Raw genomic sequence first — 26,300 nt, forward strand, 5'->3', positions numbered from 1 at the left:
GTATCTCATTATCTTCTGCCTGATCAATGTTTATAAACAATGTTACTTTGTATCTCATTATCTAACACACAGCCCACACCCTGCACAGGTGTTCAGCACAGCCTACATTTGTGGGAGGATTGTGCTAGGAGAGGGGATGGGGGGTGATTGGAGTGGGATTTGCACTAGAAGGGGGAATTTGGAGGAGTTACAACCTAAGATCACTGAACTTTGCCTCACAGAGTACAGTTTAGGGCTCGCTCACACTCGGTGCAGCAAGGTAACGTGTGCGAAATCACATGTTTTCCGTACCCCACATAAATGTGCTGCCTTTTGCAATCACATGTGGGGGTTATTATTTCTTAATGACACCCCCCACGCATCTAGCAAATGCTCGTACATTTGCAGCCATTAAAAAATGTGATGTGCTCGAACGCGCAAAAAAGCAAGTGCTCAGACGCACCCCCTGGTGTGAACGAGCCCCCAGAGTGGTGTGCCCTCCCCTCAGAGTGGTGTGCCCTCCCCCCAGAGTGGTGTGCCCTCCCCCCAGAGTGGTGTGCCCGCCGTCAGAGTGGTGTGCCCTCCCCCCAGAGTGGTGTGCCCTCCCCCCAGAGTGGTGTGCCTGCCCTCAGAGTGGTGTGCCCTCCCCCCAGAGTGGTGTGCCCGCCGTCAGAGTGGTGTGCCCTCCCCCCAGAGTGGTGTGCCCTCCCCCCAGAATGGTGTGCCTGCCCTCAGAGTGGTGTGCCCTCCCCTCAGAGTGGTGTGCCCTCCCCTCAGAGTGGTGTGCCCTCCCCCCAGAGTGGTGTGCCCTCCCCCCAGAGTGGTGTGCCTGCCCTCAGAGTGGTGTGCCCTCCCCCCAGAGTGGTGTGCCCACCGTCAGAGTGGTGTGCCCTCCCCCCAGAGTGGTGTGCCCTTCCCCCAGAGTGGTGTGCTTGCCCTCAGAGTGGTGTGCCCTCCCCTCAGAGTGGTGTGCCCTCCCCTCAGAGTGGTGTGCCCTCCCCCCAGAGTGGTGTGCCCTCCCCCCCAGAGTGGTGTGCCCGCCGTCAGAGTGGTGTGCCCTCCCCCCAGAGTGATGTGCCCTCCCCTCAGAGTGGTGTGCCCTCCCCTCAGAGTGGTGTGCCCTCCCCCCAGAGTGGTGTGCCTGCCCTCAGAGTGGTGTGCCCTCCCCTCAGAGTGGTGTGCCCTCCCCTCAGAGTGGTGTGCCCTCCCCCCAGAGTGGTGTGCCCTCCCCCCAGAGTGGTGTGCCCTCCGTCAGAGTGGTGTACCCTCCCCTCAGAGTGGTGTTCCCTCCCCCCAGAGTGGTGTTCCCTCCCCTCAGAGTGGTGTTCCCTCCCCCCAGAGTGGTGTTCCCTTCCCCCAGAGTGGTGTGCCCTCCCCTCAGAGTGGTGTGCCCTCCCCCCAGAGTGGTGTGCCCTCCCCCCAGAGTGGTGTTACCTCCCCCCAGAGTGGTGTGCTCTCCCCCCAGAGTGGTGTGCCCGCCCTCAGAGTGGTGTGCCCTCCCCCCAGAGTGGTGTGCCCGCCGTCAGAGTGGTGTGCCCTCCCCCCAGAGTGGTGTGCCCGCCCACAGAGTGGTGTGCCCTGGCATTGTGCACAGTTCTAAAGGGTGCCCTGACTGAAAGAAGGTTGAAAAACACTGGTTTGAAAGGCTAAAGCCGTGTACACACGGGCGGACTTTTCAGCATCAAACATCCGACGGACTTTAGATAGAGTTACGACGGACTTTCGGATGACCGGACTTGCCCACACACAAACGGACTGAAGTCTGTTGGTATGAAGGTGATGACGTACGAAGGGACTAGAATAAGGAAGTTGATAGCCAGTAGCCAATAGCTGCCCTTGCGTCGGTTTTCGTCCGTCGGACTAGCATACAGACGAGTGGATTTTTCGACCGGACTCGAGTCCGTCGGAAAGATTTGAAACATGTTCCAAATCTAAAGTCTGTCTGATTTTCGACAGAAAAAGTCCTCTGCAGGTCCAATGAAGCCCGCACACACGGTCGGATTGTTCGACGGATTCGTTCCATCGGACCAGTCCAGCCGAAAAGTCCGCCCGTGTGTACACGGCATTAGAGTGTATAAAAAGTAGCAAATACAGCCGAAATACAGCACCTTGAAAAGTATTCATACCCCTTGAAATTTTCCACATTTTTTCATGTTACAACCAAAAACTTAAATGTATTTTATTGGGATTTTATGTGATAGACCAACACAAAGTGGCACATAATTGTGAAGTGGAAGGAAAATGATAAATGGTTTTCAAATTTTTTTTAATAAATATGTGAAAAGTGTGGGGGGTACATTTGTATGGCGCCCCCCGGAGTCAATACTTTGTAGAACCTCCTTTCTCTGCAATTACAGCTGCAAGTCTTTTTGGGGATGTCTCTACCAGCTTTGCACATCTAGAGAGGGACATTTTTGCCCATTCTTCTTTGCAAAATATCTCAAGCTCTGTTAGATTGGATGGAGAGCGTCTGTGAACAGCAATTTTCTTGCCACAGATTCTCAACTGGATTTAGGTCTGGACTTTGACTGGGCCATTCTAACACATGAATAGGCTTTGATCTAAACCAGCCGTCATTAAATGGTGGCCCGCAGTCCAGGCACGCCAGTGTAGTACCAGTCATTCGTTTGCTGGGACCGTGGGTTCACCCAGCAATCAATGACTTTGCGTGTCTGCTCCCCACCGCGGCTCTAGCTTTCTCCCAGCCGGGCAGAACTTCACACGCACGCCCCGCCCCCCTGCTGCTCGCGGCTCCCTGCTCCTGGCTCTCATGCGAGGTATATCTCACAGCTTCTGCCCCCTACAGCTCGCCGAATGTGCTCTCTCCTGCCCTGAAGATATGTGGGGCATAATCTGTTAAGGTGCACACTGATGGGTGCATTTTGTACAGCACATCAGAGTGCTCCTTAACAGGAAATGTGCCCATCAACATAAAATGTGCCCATCAGGTCATGCTGGGCATATTTTATTTTAAGTGCAACACCGATGGGCACATTTTATGTTAAGGGGCACGCGGATGGGCACATTTTTTGTGCTCATTATAGTGCCTCTTAACATAAATTATGCCCATCAGAGTGCCCCTCATCATAAAATGTGCACATCAGCATGCCCCTTATTTTATGCATTTTATGTTAAGAGTCACTCTGATGTGCACATTTTATATTAAGGGGCATTCTGATGGGCACATTTTATGTTAAGGTTCACTCGGATAGGCACATTTTATGTTAAGGGGCATGCAGATGGGCACAACAAAATGTGCCCATCAGCATACCCCTTAACTTAAAATTTACCTATCAGAGTGCCCCCCTCACATAAAATAAGGGGCATGCTGATGGGCACATTTTATTTTAAGGGGAACTGATGGGCACATATTATGTTAGTGGGGGTATGCTGATGGGGACACCTGAAGTAAAGGGACACTCTGATGGGGATATCTGATGTAAGGTGGCACTATGATGGCGACACCTGATGTAAGGAGGCACTCTGATGGGGACCTCTAATGTAAAGGGGCACTCTGATGGGCACCCCGATGTAAAGTGGCACTCTGATGGAGACATCTGATGTTAGGTGGCACTGTGATGGGACACCTGATGTAAGGGGGCACTCTGATGGAGACCCCTTATGTAAAGGGACACTCTGATGACGGCACCTACTGTAAGCGGACACTCTGATGGGGACAAATAATGTAAGGGGGCACACTGATGGGAGACACCAGATGTAAGGGAGCCTTCTGATGAAGAAACCTGATGGTAATACCTGATATAAGGGGGTACCCTGATGGTGGCAACTGATTTATGGGGGTAGTCTGATGGGGGCACCCAATGTAATGAATTGCTCTGGTAGGGGCACCTGATGTAAGGGGGAACACTATTGGGGACATTTATATTCACAGAGTATTACCAGAGCGTGTGAAGGAAACTGTAAGAAAAGCAACAGAGAGCGCGGCTTGCGCCAAAAAAGGGAAGGAAGATGCGTACAATCGTTCATGGCACAGACTTGTGATTCGGACCTCGGCCAGAATTTTTTTTTAGTGACCAGACCTCCTTGAATTTTAATTCACTACCCCTGATCTAAACCATTCCATTGTAGCTCTGGCTGTATGTTTAGGGTCGTTGTCCTGCTGGAAGGTGAACCTCCACCCCAGTCTCAAGTCTTTTGCAGACTCTAACAGGTTTTCTTCTAAGATTGCCCTGTATTTGGCTCCATCCATCTTCCCATCAACTCTGACCAGCTTCCCTGTCCCTGCTGAAGAAAAGCATCCCCACAACATGATGCTGACACCACCATGTTTCACAGTGGGGATGGTGTGTTCAGGGTGATGTGCAGTGTTAGTTTTCCACCACACATAACATTTTGCTATTAGGAAAAAAAAAGTTCAATTTTGGTCTCATCTGATCAGAGCACCTTCTTCCACATGTTTGCTGTGTCCTCCACATGGCTTCTCGCAAACTGCGGGAGTGACTTCTTATGGCTTTCTTTCACCAATGTCTTTCTTCTTGTCACTCTTCCATAAAGGTCAAATTTGTGGAGAACACGACTAATAGTTGTCCTGTGGACAGATTCTCCCACCTGAGCTGTGGATCTCTGCAGGGCCTCCAGAGTTACCATGGACCTCTTGGCTCTTCTCTGATGAATGCTCTCCTTGCCCGGCCGGTCAGTTTAGGTGGACGGCCATGTCTTGGTAGGTTTGCAGTTGTGCCATACTCTTTCCATTTTCTGATGATGGATTGAACAGAGCTCTGTGGGATGTTCAAAGCTTGTGATATTTTTTTTATAACCTAACCCTGCTTTATACTTCTTCACAACTTTATCTTAGTTAGGGGTATCATAGTAAAGGGGGCTGAATACAAATGCCCCCCACCCCCCCACACTTTTCACATATTTATTTGGAAAACCATTTATCATTTTCTTTCCACTTCACAATTAGTTGCCACTTTGCGTTGGTCTATCACATAAAATCCCAATAAAATACATTTACGTTATTGGTTGTAACATGAGAAAATGTGGAAAATTTCAAGGGGTATGAATACTTTTCTAAGGCACTGTATACACACAATATATGATATTTTGAAGTTTTGCACATGTTCAGTACAGCATACTACACTATATATTTTCTTCTTTTTCTTCCTTTGAGATTATTTTCGTCATGAGGGAGTTCCATCAAAGGCTCAAAGATAAACAGACGGTTCTTAAAGCAGATGTACTTTATTGGATCCAAAATCCTATGAAGATTTTATAGAAAGGACATTTAAAGGGACATTGACTTTTTAGTGCTGAAAATTGATGTTTTTCTGCTGGGGTGGCGGAGGTTTTCAGCTGCTGTAATCATTTGAGGAACCCTACCCAGTGTCCTTGTTCCTACCAAGAAATTTCAGTTTTTTTGTCATATTTTTCATTTCTCTCATTACTTCTTTCAAAGTTTTAATGAACCAGCCCCATTAATCAAGGTTCATGAGATGAGAATATTGTGCCATATTGAGTGCGTTATGTTGGAAGAACAGAGTTATGATGTTTTTACCTTTTTTTTTTTCACACTGGATATATTACATTTTATAGATTTTTCTAAATTGGGTAATAATGTTTCATTAACCAGTTTAGCTCTTGAAACCGTATACAGTCAGGTCCATAAATATTGGGACATCGACACAATTCTAATCTTTTTGGCTTTATACACCACCACAATGGATTTGAAATGAAACGAACAAGATGTGCTTTTACTGCAGACTTTCATCTTTAATTTGAGGGTATTTACATCCAAATCATGTGAACGGTGTAGGAATTACAACAGTTTGTATATGTGCCTCACACTTTTTAAGGGACCAAAAGTAATGGGACAATTGGCTGCTCAGCTGTTCCATGGCCAGGTGTGTGTTATTCCCCCATTATCCCATTTACAAGGAGCAGATAAAAGGTCCAGAGTTCATTTCAAGTGTGCTATTTGCATTTGGAATCTGTTGCTCAATATGAGATCCAAAGAGCTGTCACTATCAGTGAAGCAAGCCATCATTAGGCTGAAAAAAACAAAACAAACCCATCAGAGAGATAGCAAAAACATTAGGTGTGGCCAAATCAACTGTTTGGAACATCCTTAAAAAGAAAGAACACACCGGTGAGCTCAGCAACACCAAAAGACCTGGAAGACCACGGAAAACAACTGTGGTGGATGACCGAACAATTCTTTCCCTGGTAAAGAAAACACCCTTCACAACAGTTGGCCAGATCAAGAACACTCTCCAGGAGGTAGGTGTATTTGTGTCAAAGTCAACAATCAAGAGAAGACTTCACCAGAGTGAATACAGAGGGTTCACCACAAGATGTAAACCATTGGTGAGCCTCAAAAACAGGAAGGCAAGATTAGAGTTTGCCAAACAACATCTAAAAAAGCCTTCACAGTTCTGGAACAACATCCTATGGACAGATGAGACCAAGATCAACTTGTACCTGAGTGATGGGAAGAGAAGAGTATGGAGAAGGAAAGGAACTGCTCATGACCCAAAGTAGGGATGAGCTTCGTGTTAGAATCAAATGCATGTTTGTCTCGAACATTGCCTGTTCGGTCATTCGATGAATTCCGAACGATATGGGCCGTTCGTCCCAAATTCGAGTGGCGCGTCACGGCCCATAATTCACTGCGGCATCGCAGTGCATTGCTGGCTGATGATTGGCCAAACATGCACTATGACCCGCATGCTTGGCCAATCACAGCGCCGTCTGTACAGGGAGCCGTAATTGGCCAAAGCCAGGGTGGCTTTGGCCAATTATGGCTCAGGGGGTTTAGTACACGCCCCACACTATATAAGGCCGCCTGCACGGCAGCCCTGTGTAGTGTGTTCCGGCGTTGAGCGAGAGATAGACAGAGAGACAGTGTCATTTGATTTAAGTTAGATAGAGTAGGCAGGCGAGTCAGTTAGCTACACTTACAGTGTATTGTATATATATATATATCTATATATATAGATATATATATATACACATCCTAGGTGTTGTGTATATATATATATGTATATATATATATATATATATATATCATAGGTGTGCGCAGCCTCTTGCATTAGGGTGTGCACCCCAAAGCTCAAATACATATGCATGTGTACATGTACTGATGGTGTCAGTAGGGCAGTGGACAGTGTAATTTTGTTAATTTTCTTTTCCCAAAAATTTTTAGCTTGTGTAACATTTTTGGGGGTTGGGGGGGATGAAATACCAGTGGTCTAAACAGGGGGGAATATGCACCACACAAGGCAATTAGGGTGTGCCCAGGCACACCTGGCACACCCTGTGCGCACGCCTATGATATATATATATGTATACACTGTATTCAGTTTAGCTAGATCCGTTCCTGTTATTCTCTTCCTACTACTGACAGGCAGGCGTTTTTACAGTATTTACAGCTACCTGAAGAAAATTGCTGGTGTTCTTCTGATCCTATTAGTCCTATCAGCTACAGTATTTACAGTTAGCAGTTAGTGTAGTACGTCCTCTGCACAGTGTGCACCTAAAGCTACCTGAAAAAAATTAGTGTTCTTCTGATCTTATTAGTACAGTCCCGCAGGCAGCTGTAGTATTTACAAGTTAGTGTAGTGCGTCCTCTGCACAGTGTGCACCTAAAGCTACCTGGGGACAATTGCTGTTGTTCTGCTCCTATTAATACTACAGGCAGGTAGCTACAGTATTTACAGTTAGTGTAGTGCGTCCTCTGCACAGTGTGCACCTTAAGCTACCTGGAGACAATTGCTGTTGTTCTGCTCCTATTAATACCACAGGCATCTACAGTATTTACAGTTAGTGTACTGTGTCCTCTGCACAGTGTGCACCTAAAGCTACCTGAATAAAATTGGTGGTGTTCTTCTGATCCTATTAATACCACAGACAGGCAGCTACAGTATTTACAGTTAGTGTAGTGCATCCTCTGCACAGTGTGCACCTAAAGCTACCTGAAGACAATTGCTGTTGTTCTGCTCCTATTAATACCACAGGCAGGCAGCTACAGTATTTACAGTTAGTGTATTGCGTCCTCTGCACAATGTGCGCCTAAAGCTACCTGAAGACAATTGCTGGTGTTCTCATACTAATAATACTACAGGCAGGCAGTTGATTCTGCTAGCTGCAGTATCAGTATATATATATATACATCCCAGCTTTGTGCAGCTACATCTCACTGAAGGCCATTAGTATGTCTGGAAGGCCAACAAGGAGAGGCAGACAGTCACAAGCCAATAAAAGAGGGCAAGCAGGCTCTGTGTCTAGAGGCAACAGTACTGGTTGTGGAGACGGTGCATCCTCATCAGCACGTGGCCGTGGGACACGCTTGTCCTTTTTTTCGGTAGCTGGCCGTGTTGAGCCGCAACATGCGGAAGACTTGGTAGAGTGGATGACCAAGCCGTCCTCATCCTCCTCATCCTCTCTCACCCAGGCTCAGGGTACTTGGTCTGGCAAAGCAGCTGCCAACGCGGCCTCTTCCCTTGGCTCAATGGCATCAGTCACTCCTTCCCTAGCCCCACCATGTCCTCCTGAGGAGTCCCCCGAACTGTTTGAACACAGTGTTGGGTACATGCTCCAGGAGGATGCCCAGGATTTTGAAGGCTCCGATGATGGTACCCAGCTAGAGGAAGGCATTAACGTGAGCCCAGAGAGAGGGGGTGCCCAAGAAGGACAGCAATCTGCAGGGGCGGACTGACCATTCGGGTTCTCGGACACTGCCCGAGGGCCCCATGCCACTAAGGGGCCCCATCAGGGTTGCCAGCCTCAATAAAACCAGGTACAGTATGTAAAAATCTGTGTTTTTTTAAAAATCCCAAGATTATAGCTGCCCCGCCTTTCCAGTACCTTTTCAGTGTGTGTATGTGTATTCTGTGTGTGTATACTGTGTGTGTGTATATTGTGTGTCTGTATGTGTATACTGTATGTGTGCATGTGTGTACTGTGTGGCCCCCTAATCTATTGCCTGGGGGCCCCATAATCTCCTATTGCCTGGGGGCCCCATAATCTCCTATTGCCCGGGGCCCCCATAATCTTCTCCTATTGCCCGGGGGCCCCATAATCTCCTATTGCCCGGGCCCCCATGAGTTGTCAGTCCGTCCCTTGCAATTTGGCAGTCATGTTCCCCCAGCTGCAGCATACTGCCAGCTTTGCTCCAGTAATGAGGAGGGAGGGGATGATGAGGTCACTGACTCCACGTGGGTGCCTGATAGGAGAGAGGAGGAGGAGGAGGAGGCACATCACCGACGAGGCAGGATGCCCTCCAGGGGCCAGCTTAAGGGCAGCACACCGACTGCATCACACCCCAAAGCTCCGCATGTGCAGGGCGCTGCTGTCTCTGCACGTTATTCCAAAAGTTCTTTGGTGTGGGCCTTTTTTGAGACGAGTGCATCAGATCCCACCACTGCTATTTGCAACATATGTCTCAAGCGTATCTCTCGTGGCCAAAACATCTCCCGCTTGGGCACCACATGCTTGACCAGACATATGTTGACCTGCCATGCAGTTCGTTGGCAATCGTACCTAAAAGACCCACACCAAAGAACAAAGATGACCTCTCCTTGCTCCTCATCAGCTGGGATCTCCAACCCCACTATACCTTCAGTCCTCTCTGAGACCTGCACTGAGAGGAATGAAGGTGTAGAATTAGGTGTGTCACAGCCAAGTACTTGGGGGCAATCTGCTATCGGTACACCGACGTCAGATTGTACCAGGCAAATTTCCCTGCCCCAGCTGCTGCACCGCCGAAAGAAGTTCGCTCCCAGCCATCCACATGCCCAGCGGTTGAATGCTAGCTTGGCTAAATTGCTAGCACTTCAACTGCTGCCTTTTCAGTTGGTAGACTCTGCCCTCTTCTGTGAGTTTGTGAAATGTGCGGTTCCTCAGTGGCAGGTTCCCAAACGCCACTTTTTCTCACTGAAGGCGATTCCGGCTCTCTACCGGACAGGGCGGTCAGTGGTAAGGTGCATATTACCGCTGACTCATGGTCCAGCAGGCATGGACAGGGACGTTACCTATCTTTCACCGCGCACTGGGTGACTCTTCTGGCAGCTGGGAAAGATGCAGGACAAGGTGCAGTAGTGTTGGAGGTTGTTCTGCCACCACGCCTCCAAAATACTACTAGTGGTGATTTTGCCACACCTCTCTCCTCCACCCCCCCTCTTCTTCTTCCTCCATGGCCTTTTCCTGTGCTGATTTGACTTTGGAACCAGCGGTGCTCCGTAGGCGTTCAAGGGGCTACGCAAGTATGCAGGCCAAAAGATGCCATGCGGTGCTTGAGCTGGTGTGCTTGGGGGACAGGAGCCACACTGCGGCAGAGATTCTGTCAGCTCTGCAGGGGCAGGTTCAGAGGTGGTTGATGCCACGCCAGCTTAAGGCAGGTATGGTGGTTTGCGACAATGGCACCAACCTCCTCTCCGCCCTCCGACAGAGACAACTGACCCATGTGCCCTGTTTGGCTCATGTCCTTAACTTGGTGGTGCAGCGGTTCTTGGGCAGGTACCTGGGCTTACAGGCTGTCCTGAGGCAGGCCAGGAAAGTCTGTGTGCTTTTCATATAATGCCAGTGCTCGGCTGGCTGACCTCCAAAAGGAATTTAACCTGCCCAAGAACCGCCTAATCTGTGACATGCCCACCAGGTGGAACTTAACGTTGGCCATGCTGCAGCGGCTGCACATGCAGCAGAGGGCCATCAATGAGTACCTGTGCGACTATGGCACCAGGACAGGGTCAGGGGAGCTTGGTTTTTTTTCCCCACGCCAGTGGGCCATGATCAGGGATGCATGCACTGTCCTGTCACCATTTGAGGAGGCCATGAGGATGGTGAGCAGTGACAGTGCATGCATCAGTGACACTGTCCCCCTTGTCACCTGTTGGAGCACACTTGCGTGGAATAATGGACAGGGCACTTGAGGCAGAATAGAGGCAGAAAGAGGAGGACTTCCTTAGCTCTCAAGGCCCCCTTTATCCAGACAGTGTTCCTGCGTGCCCGCCAATCTCATAGGAAGAGGACGAGGAGGAGGAGGAAGAGGAGGATTGTGTCAGCATGGAGGTGAAGCCTGGCACTCAGCATCAGCAGCAGTCTTTAAGGGATCATTTACAGTCCCAAGAAACCCATGGACTTGTACGTGGCTGGGAGCAGGTGGCTGCGGATCATGTCGTCCTTAGTGACCCAGAGGACTCCGGACCGAATGCCTCAGCAAACCTACACTGCATGGCCTCCCTGATTCTGCAAAGCCTGCGGAAGGATCCTCGTATTCGTAGTATCAAAGAGAGGGATCAATACTGGCTGGCAACCCTCCTTGATCCATGTTACAAGGGTAAGGTTGCGGACCTTATCTTGCCATTGCAGAGGGAGCAGAGGATGAAACATCTTCGGGAGGCCTTGCAGAAAGGTCTGTGCAATGCGTTCCCAGAGACTGGGAGGTTACAAACTTCTGTTCCTGGACAACGTGTTGCTGAGGCTTCGGTCAGTCAAAGAAGGAGCGGTGGAGAAGGTGGCCGTCTGACCGATGCGTTCAGACAATTTTTTAGTCCGCAGCCCCAAGGTATGATCGGTTCCAGCAACGATCACCAGCGTCTGTTTTACATGGTGCAGTAATACCTAGGGGCAAGATCTGACTTGGACACCTTTCCCACCAAAAATCCTCTGGGTTACTGGGTCTTGAGGATGGATCACTGGCCAGAGCTTGCACGGTATGCAATTGAGCTACTGGCCTGTCCTGCATCCAGCATTCTTTCGGAAAGCACATTCAGTGCTGCTGGAGGTTTTTTAACCGATCACAGGGTGCGCCTGTCCACCGACTCGATCGATCGACTGACCTTCATAAAAATGAATCAGTCTTGGATCACCACCAGATACAAAGCACCTAATGCTGATGTAACCGAATAATTTTTTTTGAAATGTCAGCTCCCTTCAAGACTGCCTATGCTGATGCTGAGTGGCTAAGGCCCAATTTTTCAGCCCCTGTTTAACAGGGGCGTGTAATTACAATTTTAGATGCAATATTTTACAGGAGGGCTCATTCCTGCCCTCCAACTAGAGTATCTGTGAGGGGTTGCAGTGTTGTGGCACCAGCACCAGTGCCTAAGGCCCAATTTTTCAGCCCCTGTTCAACAGGGACATGTAATTACAATTCTTGATCTAATTATAATATTTCATAGCAGGGCCCATTTCTGCGCCCACCAAGAATAACTGTGAGGACTTACAGTGTTGTGGCACCAGCACCACCACCACCACCGCCAAAGGCCCAATTTTTCTGACCCTGTTCAACAGGGACATGTAATTACAATTCTTCATCTAATATTTCACAGCAGAGCCCGTTCCTGCGCCCACCAAGTGTAACTGTGAGGGCTTACAGTGTTGTGGCAGCACCAACACCTAAGGCCGCAATTTCTGCAGAATATATAGAGCAGACCCCTATTTTCAAACATCCAACTTACAAACGACTCCTACTTGCAAACGGAAGGAGACAACAGGAAGTGAGATGAAATCTACCCCTAGGAAGGGAAATTCTCTCCTGTAAGAGTTAATATGGCAAAAACGTTTCTCCTCTCCACTGATACTTTATCACCAATCCTTGTTTCACTAAAAACCCCAAACTGTCAAAAAACATTTGTCATTGGGACAGAAAGTGAGGTAAAATCGGGGGGCGCATGCGCGCGAGCGACAGAGATGGCCGCTTGATCTCTCCGCTCCGCGCCGTCGGAATTCACAAGCCGGCCCTATAAAGCACGGAAGAAGCAGAGACACACCAAACCTACCTCCGCGAGCTCTGGAACATCCCTGGATTCAGCCGGTAATGTACCGCTCCGTCAAAACGAAACCAAAAGCTCGGCAGCCTAATAAGTACTCTTCAGCCCCAGGCAAAGGGAAACTCAATATGGCGCCTGAGCCTCCGGAGCCAGATGACCCCACTCTTCTCTCTGATGAGAACCCAGTGTCTCCAGCGGACAGTTTACAGCAGTTTCCCACAGACCTGGCGAGCCCCCTCCCTATAGACCCTGATAATCTGCTGGCTAAATTTTGCAGTATAGTAAGAGATGAAATTACTGCAGCATCTCGCAAACTTTCCTCTGACCTGGTGCGGGGCCTTAAAGAGATAGGCCACTGCACCAATCAACTAGAGCAACGCATGGATCTAGCCACGACAGTGTTGGAGGGACACGAAGAGGAAGTAGATAAGATGACGGCGGAGCTTGAGATCCTGAAAGATAAATTAGAAGACGCAGAACATAGGGCCCTCAGGGACAATTTGCATATTCGCGGTCTCCCTGAAGTTATTACAGACCTACAGGGCACAGCTACCGCCTTCTTCCAGGAGTTGGCCCCAGAGATTCCTGTGGACAGGCTCGAGTTCGATCGTATACATAGATCCCTGGCTCCTAAACCCTCAGATAGTCACCTGAGAGATGTCATCATTAAATTTCATTATTACCACACCAAGGAGAAGCTCTTGCAGGCTGCAAGAGAACAGCAAACCCTCTCCTTTCAGGGTAATTCCCTCCAGTTATTTGCTGATCTTTCGACGGTCACTATCGCCAGACGGCGGGGCCTCAAACCCTATCTTCAAATTCTACAAACACAGGGGATCAAATATAGATGGGGGTTCCCCTTTAAGTTAACCTTTTCCCATTTGGGTCATCAATTCCAGGCCTCCTCCCTGTCGGATCTAAGGCACCACTTCCAGGATCTGCAGCTGGACCTCCCCTCCTCCCAAGCAGATGCAACACCCACCTCTTCTTGACCGGGACCCTCCAGGCCTCCTCGACAACATTCCTAGCATTCTCAACCCGGATCCCAAGCTCTGCGAGATCTACAGGCCCAACGCTTCCACAAATCCAACAACGGATGAAGGTACTTTACTCTATTTTTTATATTATCTCATCCCTCTTTTTGTTGCCCGGCCCCGGGACTTGGCCGATCCATTTTATTAATTTCCCAGTTTAATACTTGGAACAAACATGTGCGCTTGGGATTACGCCCCTGTCTTAAATTGCACCATGCTCTGCTCCTTATTTTGGAGGCGCAAGTGATCACCCTGCTAAATGCCGCCCCAATTGTGAGATGGCGGTGACGGGTGCAAACTACTACATTTATGTTCAACGCAGAGACATGGACGTTGGATGAAACCCCCATCCCTTTTCTGTGCGGACGACAACCTACGTTTGAAGAAAGACCTTTATTGATAACTTTTTCTTTTTTTTTTTTTTTTTTTTTTTTTTGTTTGTTGTTTTGTTTTTACACTGACGCCTTTATTTCTTCCAGGGTCCGTCATGGTTTGGGGGAGGTAAGGCCATCTCCATAGGGGCAACTTTCATAGGTTTTCCACTGCGGTTCGGGTCATTGTTTCTGCGCCCTTCTCCTCCGTCTCCGTTTGGTGGGCGGTGGAGGGAGAGGTGCAGCGGGGTTGGATGTCTTGCTTTTTCTCTCCTACTTTCTTCTTGTTTCCCTTCCTCTCTATCGCCTTTCCTCTCTCCCCCAGTCCACGGGGTGTAAGGCTGGAAACTTACATAGGAGTACCCCTCTGATCACATGACTCTCCACTGGCTTTCCCTGAATGTTCAGGGCATGAATTCCCCCCAGAAAAGGGTCAAGGTTTTTAAATACCTCAAACAACAACAAATAGATATTGCTTGTTTGCAGGAAACTAATTTTTCTTCTACTTCCTGTCCCAAATATTTCGCGGCGAAATACCCCCATGTATTCTTAGCTAACGCCCCTACTAAACACAGGGGTGTCCTGATCGCAAAACGAAAATCGGTTCCATTTATTTGCAGTAAACAGATAGTAGATCCAAACGGCAGATACCTAATTTTGCAGGGCACAGTTCATGATAATGAGGTAACAATCATGACTTACTATGCCCCAAATAAGAACCCAGGGCCTTTTCTCACCCACGTCTGCTCCCTGTTACAGTCTCACCAAAGGGGCACCCTCCTGCTGGCGGGTGACTCTAATGTAACAATAAATCCCTCTCTTGATAACTACCCATCGGACCATAAACTTCCTTCACCAGCCGGCAAAACATTTTTACATTCCCTGCAAAAACACGACTTAATAGACATTTGGCGGGAGCTTCATTCTCTGGGTAGGGACTACACTTATTATTCCCACCCTCACCATTCCCACTCTAGGATTGATCATATGTTTGTCGTTCGTAAACACCTCCCTTTAATACAATCAATCTCTATCCTTACTGCCCCATGGTCGGACCATGATCCTATTCTAACGGTCTGTCACACTTTGCTCAGCAAGCCACAATACTCTCCCTGGGTGATGAATGATTCCCTTCTGTCTCATAAGGTGATCCTTGCGGATATCCACAAAGCTTCAGTCGAATATTTTAGTTTTAATGCAGGAACAGTTTCTTCTCCAGTCACTCTCTGGGAAGCATACAAGGCTGTTCTTAGAGGCCATGTCATCCGCATAGCGTCCACACGCAAAAAAGAAAGGGCAAGGGCTCGACGCGATCTTGAGTTAAAACTTGAGGCCGCGTCAACGCTCTTCAAGCAACCACCCACCCCCGCTAATCGCACATTACTAGATAAAGCCCACACGGACTTAGATTTATGCTTGACCAACGAAGCAGAATGTACCCTACGCTGGGCCCGACAGAAATGGTACGCTAAGAAGAAATGAACACCGCTCTAGGGCCTCTTCATAGGCAAAAAGTGGATCAATCTCGGTATGGAGGTCACAGGTGCTGGCTTATAAGTTTTACACATATGTTTTGGTTTTTACATCTACCCACACTATTTTTATTTTTCATTATTTCACACACCTTTTCACACTTTCACTTACTTACTACATACAATAATTCCAGTGTAGATTATTTATATATCCATTTTCAGTACTTTTCCATTACAATCATTTACACGAAATTGCTTTCCAATCTTTTCCTTTTTCTTGTTCTTTTTGAACGGGTGTTTGCAGTGGTTGATTACAGACTTGTCTCACATTTGGGTCAAATTAAGCATTGGAATCACCACTCATTCACTTAATTCACACGTGTTTTTTTAAATCAAGCTATAGTATTTATCTGGTTTCCTGTCATATGATTGTTAGCTATGAGTAAGCACTGACGCCAGTGCGAAACGTCAGCTCGTCTTTGTCTGCGGTGATCCTCTGTATTTAGATGTGTATCTTTCAATAAACTCGGCTATTATTTGGGTGCGGCTGTCCAGAATCTATTCATGCCCAGGGCTGGACTGGGACAAAAATTTGGCCCTGGACTTCATCCAGACTGGCCCACTTTGACAGATCTCTCCCATGCCGGCTTGCCACCCAAGCCCCCCCCCCCCCCACTAGCCATTAGCCGTTCTACATTATTTCTCTTATAGGCAGTACCAGTGGGGAAGCTAGACATTATTTCACCTGGGGCAAAGAATCAGTTTGGCGCCACCCCCCCCCCAATGGGACAAGATTAGGCAGGAAAGTGAGGCCGCCCTCCTTCCAGATCATATGATGAGCTTCTCAGTGTTGACTCCTGAGCATCATGTCTGTATTCAGGCGCGCTGCATAACTAGCCAGGGAGAGGAGGTGAGCACTGCGGGGGGGGGGGGACCGGAGGGAGGCAGCGGTCCACTGTCACTGAAATCGGCCCACTGAGCCATCGGCCCACCGGGAAACTCCCTGTAGTCCCAATGGCCAGTACATGCCTGTTCATGCCTATTGAGAAATGGTACGCTAAAGCTAATAAACCTACTACAATGTTAGCTAATAGATTGCGCACCTTTGCCCCGAAATTTGCTCCCATTACTCTCCGCACCCGTCACAATACCCTAACTGGCAACCCCCAGCGCTTCCTGGAGGAATTCCGGCATCGTCTCACCAAACTTTACTCCGAGCCGGACCACCTCTCCACCCAAGGCCTTGACGCTTTTTTGACAAATTTATCTTTACCTTCCCTATCCGAAATCCATAAGTCACTGATGGACCGAGCCATACAGGTCTCGGAAGTCCTTCAGTGCATTAAGGAGTTGAAAGTGGGTAAGAGGCCTGGCCCAGATGGCTTGACGGCACTTTATTACCGGAAGATGTCTGAAATCATTGCTCCCTATCTAGCTAATATGTATAATTCAGTTAAAGAATTATACTGCAACTCCCTCCTCATTGGCTTACCTTTAAATAGACTCCTCCCCCCTTCAGTCCATCATGAATGCTGCTGCCAGACTCATCCACCTTACAAACCGCTCAGTGTCTGCTACCCCTCTCTACCAATCCCTCCATTGGCTACCACTCGCCCAACGAATTAAATTCAAAATACTAACGATAAGTTACAAAGCCATCCACAACTCTGCCCCCAGCTACATCACTAACCTAGTCTCAAAATACCAACCTAATCGCCCTCTCCGTTCTTCCCAAGACCTCCTTCTCTCTAGCTCCCTCATCACCTCCTCCCATATCCCCCTCCAGGACTTCTCCCGAGCCTCGCCCATCTTCTGGAATTCCCTACCCCAATCTGTCAGACTGTCTCCAACTTTATCCACTTTTAGGCGATCCCTGAAAACTTTCCTCTTCAGAGAAGCCTATCCTGCCCTCATCTAACAACTGCACTATTTTCTCCATTAGCTCATCCCCCACAGCTATTACCCTTTGTATAACTTGACCCTCCCTCCTAGATTGTAAGCTCTAACGAGCAGGGCCCTCTGATTCCTCCTGTATTGAATTGAATTGTATTGTACTTGTACTGTCTGCCCTAATGTTGTAAAGCGCTGCGTAAACTGTTGGCGCTATATAAATCCTGTATAATAATAATAATAATAATAATAAAGAAGGTCGTTATTTCACATCTAATTTGCTGACTGCCAATGTTGCCATGATCCCTAAACCAGATAGAGATCATTCATCTTGGGCTAACTTTAGGCCGATCTCTCTAATTAACATAGATATGAAAATTTTAACAAAGATCCTGGCCACTCGCCTCAACTCCTTTCTTCCACGTTTGATTAAGAAGGACCAGGTGGGCTTTGTCCCAAGGAGACAAGCAAGTGACGCTATAAGACGTCTTCTTCAAATACAACACATTGTTCATAGCAGGTCCTTAGAAACAATGTTTTTGTCATTAGCAATAAAAAGAGAGAGGGGCGCACCGGCCATGTGCATTATCTTTTGTAAAACATTCATTGAATAAAATGATAAAAGAAATTACTCACAAGCAGTTGTAAAATCAGGTGCCGTAAAACTCGAACAACAACTAGCAGCAAGTGGTTATAATGATGAGCGAAGCCTTCCAAATGTCTTAGAGGAACATACAGGCATCACTACCAGCTAACACGTTTCGAAGGGCACGTCCCTTCTTCATCAGAGCTCAGCAGTGAACCCTCCTTCAGTGGTCCCTGTATATATAGTGTGTGCCAAAAGGCACAGTCAATGGATTAGGGAGGGCACATGGGGCCCCTCCCCCTCAGTGGATCCCTCCCTCCTAGGCTCATCACTTGTACAAGTGAATAAATAATAATTAATTAAATGAATGAATGAATTAATGTAGATGAATATAGCATATAAATGGGTATCAATGCGGTTGAATACTACCAGAAGACAACAAGGGCTAACCATGGGTGAACATAACATACAGTGATAGATAAAAAAAATGATGTTGTTGAGCACAGAAAGGTGCAGAGTGGCACGGGCTATGTACACCTGTTGGCAGGGAAAAGAGCCCATATAGTTTGCAGGCTGGCGTATGTAAATGGACACTGTACCTTCAGTGTCCGATCCAATCTCTGTGTATGTGAGCGGCTCGCCGATCATTTCCGGGTGTTGCATCCGTGCTGGAACGCACGCCAGTGCGTTTGCGTTCCAGGCAGGAGGAAGAGGCGCGGTGCGCGTCACTTCCTCTGTGCCTATTGTCGCCTACCAGTGACGTAGGGGGCAGGGGATGACACGGCGCCATGTTGCTGGAGGCAGACCCTCAAGGGGACATGGCTGGCACAGCACAGAGTCCACCCGACGCCAGCCCGACCACGGATCCGCCCCGCAGACAGCAACTGCGCCAACCACAACGCCAAGGGTGCAACACACAAAATAAAGAAAGAATGTAACACATAGAGTCAAAGGGGCCACTGCACAACAATAAATATTATATATATTATTATTATTATATAGTGCTGAATATGCACCTGAGGAGAAGTTAGAAAAAGTGAATGACTAATAGATGATATATAAAATATATTATATAACAATGAAACCATTATCAATAATATATATATGTGCATAGATAAATCTAGGATTAATATAAGGTGCACACCCCGTATGCCAATCTGCACATGACGTGAATGCCCATATCACTGACATATCATGAACCAACCTCGGGTGTATGAGGGGATTGTGTAGATGAAGGGATAACCCAGGCCAGACCGAAATGTATAAAAAATATATATATATATATATATATATATATATATATATATATATATATATATATATATATATTTATATATATATATATATATATATATATAAGAAAAATTGAATACACAGGGATGGTACTGAAGGAGTGGACACATGTGGCACAAACAGTAACTTGAATAATGACTGCTTAATGATACTATGCATATGATAGTCATCGTGTACCCCACAACGGGGGGGGGGGGTTTACCTTGAAAGGGCAAAGAACTAGGTGGTCCCTCCCTCGTTACTGTGTGCAACATATGTGAAGCGACAAACTTGTCACTAACAAAAAGATACTTATATCATATAGATGCTAAACATGTCACTGATGGTAACACAATAATAATATTAAAATTAAAATTAGTAGAGAGTTAAAATTAATTAATTATAAATCACTAGAAGATGTGAAATATAATATACCGATTGAACTAAAAACCTAATAAAATACAACAAACAAAGCCGACCTGATTCCAGAGGCAGAAGGGGCAAGAAAAAGATGTGTGTGTGTGTGGGGGGGGGGGGGGGGGGGACATCAACAAAGCCTTTGACACCTTGTCCTGGCCTTACCTGACCAAAGTACTTACACAGCTATCAGCTATCTATGACTCCCCCCAAGCCAAAGTGAAATATTATGGATTCGAATCACATACCCTCCCTATTAGTAGGGGTACCCGCCAGGGATGTCCACTTTCCCCACTTTTATTCATTTTAGCACTTGAACCCTTGGCGGAAGCCATTAGATCCCATCCGGATATAGCGGGAGTGAAAATAGCGGGTATTTCGTATAAGTTGTCGATGTTTGCAGATGACATCCTATTGACCATCACTAAACCCAGAATTACTTTTCCTAACCTGCTATCTCTTTTGGATACCTTTGCCACCTTCTCGGGCTTATCAGTCTACCCCGCTAAATCTAAAGCGATGTCAATTAACCTCTCGCCCTCTGAATTAGGAACCCTGCAGTCAAAACTTCTCCTTTCAATGGTTAAATTCTCTACCTTACCTTGGGATTCGGCTTACCCCAAGATATTCGGGCCTATACCAAGCTAATTTTCCCCCATTGTTTAGGAAGCTGGCGGGTATGCACCCCTCTTGGTCCACCCTCTCGTTATCTTGGTTTGGCAGGATTACAACTGTCCGTATGACATATCTCCCAAAACTGCTCTACTATTTTCAGGTCTTGCCGGTCCAGGTCCCCTCTCATATCCTCCGTATAAAATCTTGTAGTTTATTTGGGGCCCCACGAGACCCAGGATTAAGAGGCAGGTGCTTTTCACTCGTAGGATCAATGGTGGCCTATCCGTTCCCAATTTACAGGCTTACTATACAGCAGCGTCCATCGCCCCATTATCCCATCTTCATGAGAAATATCAAATGCCGTTGTGGGCCACTATGGACCTGGTGGACTCCCATCCGATACCCTTAGCCTCCCTCCCATGGCTCCCTCAAGCACATCGCCCAATTACTGTTGGTCCGTGTTTGGCCCACTCTCTACGGTTATGGGACACGGTCAAATACTCTGCGGGTCTAATCTCCCCTCATCTCCCCCTACGTCACCTTCTTCAGTGTCCACTGTTCCCACCTGGATGTGACAATTCACGGCAATTCGAGTGGTGGACTGAAAATGGCTTTGTAGATGTCCATTCCATGCTTTCCCCCACCAGGATTATATCCTTTGCAGCCTTGTGTTCTTCCCATGACGTCCCTCTTAGGGAGCACTACAGATACATACAACTCAGACATTTTCTCCAATCTCTCATACAATTTCAATCTACCCCTTATACTTTGACCCCCTTTGAAAGCCTTTGCAGATCAAGACCTCAATCCCCGGGTCTGATTTCTTTAATATACGCAGCCAATATAGGCTCAATGACTACCATTCATATTGGCACGACTTTAAGTCGTGCTGACTTCAAAGTAGTCCCTGCACTACTTTGGTCCAACTTCCATACGATTTGTACTCCATAGACCTCAATGTTAAACCCTCAAGTAGCATGCAAATCGTACCTGAATAATATAGACACGATTTCAGCGCTGCTTTGTAAGCACAAGCTGAGAATGGCTAATAACAAAGTTGTGGCAAAGTCGTGCAAAGTAGTACTGCTCCCAAATCGCGGCAAAATTGCAATGAAATCGCAACAAAATAGCGGCCGCGAAATCGCGGTAAAATCGAGTGACTTTGAAGTCGTATAAGTGTGAAAGGGGCCTTTAAGATCATACCATCTCCAGTGGGAGGCGGAATTGGGAAAAAAACTGGACCCAGAGGACAGGCAGGTTATGACTATTGCATTGTCAAAGTGCTCCAGGAATGTTCTCTTCTTGGAAAATGCTTAAAAAGTACTTTATAGTTGGTACTATACCCCGGCCAGATTAGCGAGCTTTATCCCATCTTTTTCCCCTTTATGCTTCCGTGGGTGTGCTCAAGAGGGAACGATGGCACACATTTGGTGGAAATGCCCCAGGGTATGCAGACTGTGGGTCAGAGTCTATGCACTTCTTCGAAACCTCTTTAACACTAATATAAAGAAGGATCGCTATGAGGCCCTTTTGGGGAAACCAATCACTGAATTGCTATGACCAGAACGCCAACTGGCATCTCATATATTTACTGCAACTAAATTGACCATTGCAAAGGCTTGGAAAACTCCGGCCCTCAGCTTCGAAGCGGTTAAAAATCGCATTAATGATATTATGGTTAACCACTTGCGTACCGGGTCATTGCCGAAAGACGGCAACAGTGCGGTCGGCTAGTTCTGGGTGGACGTTCATGGACATCATTCCAGAATGTTGCTCCCGTGTGCCCCCTGGGGCGCGCACCCGGGAACACCCGTGACCGCCGGGGCATCACAGATCACAGTAAATAGCCGCTGATCGCGGCCCTTTACCACGTGATCGTTCCGTCAAATGACGGAGCGATCACATGTAAACAAACCGGCGTCACGTCATGACGCCGGTTCCTCCCTCCCCTCTGTGTACCGATCGGTACAGTGCAAGGGGAGAGGGGGAGAGATGGCAGCGCTGTGGGCTGGATGTTTAGTGCCCACGGCGCTGCTTAATATAAATAATGGCAAAACTCTGCAACACTACAATACTCTGCAACACTGCAATACTCTGCAACACTGCAATACTCTGCAACACTGTGCAACACTCTGCAATACTCTGCAACACTGCAATACTCTGCAACACTGTGCAACACTCTGCAACACTCTGCAATACTCTGCAACACTGCAAAACTCTGCCAATACTCGCCAATACTCTACCAATACTCGCCAATACTCTACCAATACTCGCCAATACTCGCCAATACTCCCCAATACTCTGCCAATACTCCCCAATACTCTGCCAATACGCTGCAATAAATTTTAACAGAAACAAAGAATTGTTTTTTTTTTTTATCGAATTTTCAGTCTTTTTTGATTTATAGCGCAAAAAATAAAAAACCCAGTGGTGATTAAATACCACCAAAAGAAAGCTCTATTTGTGTGAAAAAAAGGACATAAATTTCATATAGATACAGTGTTGCATGACTGAGTAATTGTCATTCAAAGTGTGAGAGCACCGAAAGCTGAAAATTGGTCTGGTTAGGAAGGGGGTTTAAGTGCCCAGTGGTCAAGTGGTTAATGAGAAACTGACGGCGGCCGTGTTATCAGATACACACAACAAATTTCTCTGGACATGGCAACCATGGGTGGTACATACCCATCCCTCTCGTTTTGATTCGGCACTACTCTCTCTGTAACCGATCTCCACCCCCTCACCCCGTGGACTCCCCCCCCCTCTTCTCTTATCTATTTTATTTCTGTTTCTTTCCTATTCTAAATACCTACTTTATTCTTTTTCAGTCCTTTCCCTCATCTCTTGTCTCCTTTCTATGTCCTCTGGTCCTCCGCAGGCTTAATTCTGCTGGGCCAGGGTGTATGATGATAAACCGTTTATGAACACACATTGCCCTTCTAGGGCTTTGTTTATCACTGTAAGGTTATGTAGCATGTCTTCCCGCGGTACATAAGCTATATAAAGTTATGTAACGCCATTGGTATGCATATTAGTTCCAGCGTGTAATTACATTACAATACTTGCCAATCTCACAGAACAGCCTAGGTTCACTCAGGAATTTCTGCAATTATTTGTATCCCAAATTGTTTTTTTTTTTGGTGTTATTTAAAGCCTCTGTAATCATGCATACATGTTGTGTTCATCAATACTTCCTTTCTTTCTGTATTATTGAAGGTCTTTCTGTTCAATAAAACTTTTGTACAAGAAAATGAGGTGAAATCTTCTGAAGAGGAGCACAGACAGCAAAACAAATGTCGCAGGGGTGATAACCCTTCCCTATGTTTTCCAAAAAGCTTAAAAAAAGATTTTTTGGCTGGGGCTAAACACGTTAAAAATGTACCCGTTCAAAATTACAAACAGATTCAACTTAACAACAAACCTACAGTCCCTGTCTTGTTTGCACCGCCTGTATACTGCTGTTCAGAGTATATAGGACCTGGGGGCCCCCCACCTTTCCTTATTTTTAATTTGGGTGCGGGGTTCCCCTTAATATCGATACAAGACCCAAAAGGGCCTGGTAATGGACTGGGGGGTACCCATGCTGTTTGTCTCACTGATTTTCATCCATATTGCCAGGACCCGACATTACATTAAGGCCCCTTTCACACTGGGGCGGTGGGGGCGTCGGCGGTAAAACAGCGCTATTTTTAGCGCTGTTTTACCGTCGTTTTTGCGGCGGTATTCGGCCGCTAGCGGTGCGGTTTTAACCCCCGCTGGCGGCCCGAAAAAGGGTTAAAACCGCTCGCATAGCGCGGCTATAGCCGCGGTATTGCCGCGGTATAGCCGCGCTGCCCCATTGATTTCAATGGGCAGGAGCGGTGAAGGAGTGGTGAATACACCGCTCCTTCACCGCTTCAAAGATGCGGCTTGCAGGAGTTTTTTTCTTCTCCTGCCAGCGCACCGCTTCAGTGTGAAAGCCAAAACAGCAGCGGCTGTTTTGGGTCAGTTTGCAGGCGGTATTTTTAGCACAATAACGCCTGTAAACCGCCCCAGTGTGAAAGGGGTCTAAAGCCGCAAGCAGTTTTAAATGACTTTTATTACTTTAAAAATTTCATTTTGTGCAGGGACTGTTCTAAGCACGGGAAACACGCGTCACTTTACAGGCATACTATAGACACCCCTCAGGTACGAAATTTAAAGGAATATTTCACTTTTTTTTTTCACTTTAAGCATCATTAAAGTCACTGCTCCCGAAAAAAAATGGCCGTTTTTAAAACTTTTTTTTGCATTGATCCATGTCCCCTGGGGCAGGACTTGGGTCCCCAAACCCTTTTTTAGGACAATACCATGCAAATTAGCCTTTAAAATGAGCACTTTTGATTTCGAACGTTTGAGTCCCATAGACATCAATGGGGTTCTAACGTTCGTGCGAATTTTCGGTCCGTTCGCAGGTTCTGGTGCGAACCGAACCGGGGGGGTGTTGGGCTCATCCCTAATCCAAAGCTTACCACCTCATCAGTGAAGCATGGTGGTGGTAGTGTCATGGCGTGGGCATGTATGGCTGCCAATGGAACTGGTTCTCTTGTATTTATTGATGATGTGACTGCTGACAAAAGCAGCAGGATGAATTCTGAAGTGTTTCGGACAATATTATCTGCTCATATTCAGCAAAATGCTTCAGAACTCATTGGACGGAGCTTCACAGTGCAGATGGACAATGACCCGAAGCATACTGCGAAAGCAACCAAAGAGTTTTTTTAGGGAAAGAAGTGGAATGTTATGCAATGGCCAAGTCAATCACCTGACCAGAATCCGATTGAGCATGCATTTCACTTGCTGAAGATAAAACTGAAGGGAAAATGTCCCAAGAACAAGCAGGAACTGAAGACAGTTGCAGTAGAGGCCTGGCAGAGCATCACCAGGGATGACACCCAGCGTCTGATGATGTCTATGTGTTCCAGACTTCAGGCTGTAATTGACTGCAAAGGATTTGCAACCAAGTATTAAAAAGTGAAAGTTTGATGGATGATTGTTAATCTGTCCCATTACTTTTGGTCCCTTAAAAAGTGGGAGGCACATATACAAACTGTTGTAATTCCTACACCGTTCACCTGATTTGTGTGTAAATATCCTCAAATTAAAGCTGAAAGTCTGCAGTTAAAGCACATCTTGTTTGTTTCATTTCAAATCCATTGTGGTGGTGTATAGAGTCAAAAAGATTAGAATTGTGTCGACGTCCCAATATTTATGGACCTGACTGTATTTTTGGTAAGGAAGGACTCCAGGTCACAGAGGTGACTTGTATTGTCATGTCACCTGTCCTGATTGTGAAACCCACGTCACGAAAAATAAATAATTTCCACATTCGTCATTATAAATAGTTACAATGTTGTGGAATGCAGACTTCCCTGCCCCGCTCCTTCTTCACCATTGTGTGTCAGTGTGTAAATATGCGAAAGAAATGATAAGAGAACTCCCAGCATTTTCTATGTCGTGACAAGAAAAAGGATTACAGAACTGAACCCCTCCCCCGCCCGCTGTACAGAGATGTATATATAATATTACAATGTAGTGTTATCATTTATCCTTCGCTACTTGCCAAGCAGCCTTCTTCTAGAACTTTTTTGTTTACAAGTTTAAATCAGTATTTTTTTTGCTACAAAATGACTTACAACCCCCTACCCCCCCCCCCCTCCCCCCACAAACATTATATATTTATTTTTAGCAAAGACCCTAGAGAATAAAATTGCAATCATTGCAATTTTTTTTTTTTATGACACATGGTATTTGCGCAGCGGTTTTGCAAACACAATTTTTTTTGCAAACAATACACTTTAATGAATTAAAAAAAAAAAAAAAAAAAAACAAATCACCATATTTACCCCAATTTTTTTTGTATAATGTGAAATATGATGATACGCCGAGTAAATAGATACCCAACATGTGATGCTTCA

This window comes from Aquarana catesbeiana, linkage group LG07 (genome assembly GCF_042186555.1).
Source record: "Aquarana catesbeiana isolate 2022-GZ linkage group LG07, ASM4218655v1, whole genome shotgun sequence".
In the NCBI taxonomy this organism is placed as follows: Eukaryota; Metazoa; Chordata; class Amphibia; order Anura; family Ranidae; genus Aquarana; species Aquarana catesbeiana.